This window comes from Magnolia sinica, chromosome 6 (genome assembly GCF_029962835.1).
Source record: "Magnolia sinica isolate HGM2019 chromosome 6, MsV1, whole genome shotgun sequence".
Lineage (NCBI taxonomy): Eukaryota > Viridiplantae > Streptophyta > Magnoliopsida > Magnoliales > Magnoliaceae > Magnolia > Magnolia sinica.
The window spans coordinates 88,787,028-88,790,246 of NC_080578.1; the positions used below are offsets into that span (position 1 = coordinate 88,787,028).

Below are 3,219 nucleotides of genomic sequence, written 5' to 3' on the forward strand. Positions count from 1 at the left end.
AAATGGTTTACCACCTTTTTGATGGGCTAAAAGACAAACTATTGCTCTTTTCTTAATTAGGGCACTCAGTAATTTTAGATGATATTTTGGAACCCAAGGGACCCATATATTGTTATCCTCAAAAAAATTCTAGTCCGTCAAAAAGCATTAAAATCCACAAACATGCATGCCTGTAAGAGCAATGGAATAGAATCATTGTGCAATTAACGGTCTCTAGCTAAACATTAGAGGAATGGTGGCGTCATGATGTATCAAGACCTAAATAATATCTTAATGGTCTCTAGCTAAATATATTTAGTTTCTTATTTTTAAGCAAAAAATTTAGGTTAATCTTCATTTTTATTTAACTTGTACAGCAAATTATATCCACATACTAGTTTTCCTAGTATTTATTCCTAGTTTAGAGAGAGTTAATCCTTAATCTCGATTTTGGGTGATAGTGAAAGAAGAGTATTCTTCTAGCTTTTTCTAATGGTGCAATGGGAGGGTAGGGGCTTGCCAAAATCGAGATTAAGGATTAATCTGGATTTTCCTGAATCCCCCAAATGGAGTCCAAACTTCTCAGTGATTGTTTGCATGAAAGTACCAATCTATCATTTGCATAGGTGCACTTACTGAAATGTGTAAGGAGTTAAGGACCCCTATGCAACATAGCCTTTAAATGGGCCATATCTAACCCAAACAACCCAGAATTGCAATGCTTTTTTTTTTTGAAGAGAACTCGAGGCCAGACAAGCAACAGCAAAAAAAAAAAAAAAAGCTAAAGAAGAATAGGAAAGAAAATAATGGGCAAACCTACAACCCAGAGACATCTAACGAAAAATAGTAGAATCCAATCTCTTGTCATTGACTCGAAAGACATCCCTAAGAAATCCAGCAGCACCATAGCCGACTCAAGAACCATGGATGTGATGTGCCCCTTTCTGCAACTAAATGCAGCGCCTGTGAGAGGGATTTGGAACACTCTTCAGGTGGCACTTGATTCACTTTTCTCATACATCCACGTCCCACCTGATGAGTGGAACTCGATTCTTGGATCAGGCATGTTCATGAGGGGTTTGCTCAAATACATCTGTATACATTGACACTTTAGCCTTTGAATTTGGGTCATCCTCTAGCAACTCAACAGATTCAATACCACACTACAATTCTTGTGATCATTAACGGAGTGGATGCCACATAGACATCACAATGGGCCCCAAATAGGAAATTTGTGTCCCCTCAAATTCAAATAAAGTGCAAATACCTTATATCGATGATATACATTAGCTGCTACATCTCTATTTCCTCCACCCAATATCTTCCCTAAAAACATTAAAAAAATCCAACACCAGTCATCATAATAATTACAGAAAAGCCCCAAAGAAGAAATAGTAAAATACCCACAAAAAAACAGAAAAGAAAAAGGCATTTTGGTTATTTACCAGGAAGAGAACAGAAAGTATCCCAGATGCTTACACCCCTCCCATCTTCAAGAGCTGCTCCTTCCACCTAAAATTTAAATAAAAAAGAAAAAAACAACATTTTATAAAAGAAAACAACAATAACAACAACAACAGAGTGTTTTTTTTTTTTTTTTGGAATGTGAAGTATACCTGAAATGCAGATGTACTGAAACCAAATTAGAATTCATGTGGGAATGAATTTCTGTCGAGAGCACTGCAAAGGATTCCTTCTGATATGAGAAGGAAACAGAAAATCTTCACCCTTCACGCCAATCTCCAAGAAATATTATTTGGAGATAAAAGTGGAGACTTCAATAGAAATAAAAACAAACATGCTTAGCTGAAAAACATTTTTAAAACTGGAAAATCTTCACCCTTCACGCCAATCTGTCGGTGCCCTGGTTAGATTTCTCCTTCAGAACGCTGACAGGGGTCGGATCGAAGGGAAGCTGAGGGCCTTCTTGAAGAGAAGATAAATCGCTTTGAAGTGTACAACTGGTGTTGCCGGCATCATCTGGCTGAGGTGGAATATCCATATAATGTTTTGCAAATCCCTCATCAAAATCAAAATGCTGGAAATAGAAAAAAACAGAGAGAGAGAGAGAAACCCTAAAGATGAGAGAACCATGGAGCGTTTGGCATTGGGAGAAGTGAGGTTTAAAGGATGCTTGGAAGAAGCTGAGCTGCTCCTCGCCGACACTATCGTTCCACTACAGTGACTGCTTCGTTTTCTCCGATCCAATTTTCGTGAGAGAGAGAGAGATCTTATTTAATCTCTCTTTCTTTTCTGTTTTCGGAATTTCAGAGAGGAAGAATCTGAGGTTGGGGTTTCTATAGAAGGTTGAAGAAGTTTTAACACATTCACAAGGGGCATGCGCGCGCGCGCGCGCGCGCGAGAGAGAGAGAGAGAGAGAGAGAGAGAGAGAGAGAGAGGGCGCTGGACATCAAGAGAGGGAACAGGGTTTTTTTCCAAGAGGTGGAGGGAAATGAAACTTTTTGTGAGAGGGGGAAAATAAAAAGGCAGGGTGGATTCCGCATTTGTATCTACTACGGTCATGTTATGGTTTTAGACTTTCGTTAAAAGCCCTATAAACCGTAACTATTGTACCATCCTTCGTATCCCCTCCACATTCACACGTCTGACAGGTTGTGGACGGACAGTCTTGTTAAGGGCTTTGTGGGGTCCATCGTGATGCATTTGATATATCCACTCTGTCCATTAATTTTGTAAATTTTTTTATAGGGAATGACCTCAACATCTAGGGAAATCGAAGGTCCAATTGAACCACACCATCAATCAATGGTAGATATTAATCTCCACTATTTCCTATCGTGTGGTCCACTTGAGCATTTGATCTACTTCCTTTTTCGGGCTCTTGCCCTAACATTCTCTTTCAAAATGGATAGACGCATTAGATGGAGCACACACATTTTAATGGGCCTCATAGAGTCCCTTATGGGGCTATCCTAGGTTGTATGAACGTGTGAAGGTGTTAACCCTTTATCTACGGTTTGGTCATTTTTAGCTACGATTTTAAGCCGTAGCAATCTAGCTACGGTCTATATTTGTAGCTAAAAACTACAATAGTCCGTAGCCTTTAATCATTTTTTTGGTAGTGCCACCACTACCACTCTCCCCCAGATTCCCACGAGAGGAGCCATTGATATTGAGCTTAACCCAGCCATGAAATGGCTTTTGCCACTTGAAATAAGAAATAATCTGTGCACTTCTGTAAAATCGCGCACATTATCAATCTAGGCATCAATCAATAGA

The 3,219-nt window shown here is 39.3% G+C and overlaps 1 long non-coding RNA gene across 1 annotated transcript; it reads right to left on the reverse strand.

Annotated features, from left to right (window-relative positions):
* Positions 1-838: 838 nt before the first annotated feature.
* Positions 839-2,311, reverse strand: LOC131250115 (uncharacterized). Its single transcript, XR_009173072.1, has 3 exons — positions 1,596-2,311; positions 1,425-1,491; positions 839-1,305 (listed from the first exon to the last, which is right to left on the reverse strand). It is a non-coding gene; the product is annotated as an uncharacterized LOC131250115 (long non-coding RNA).
* Positions 2,312-3,219: the final 908 nt, after the last annotated feature.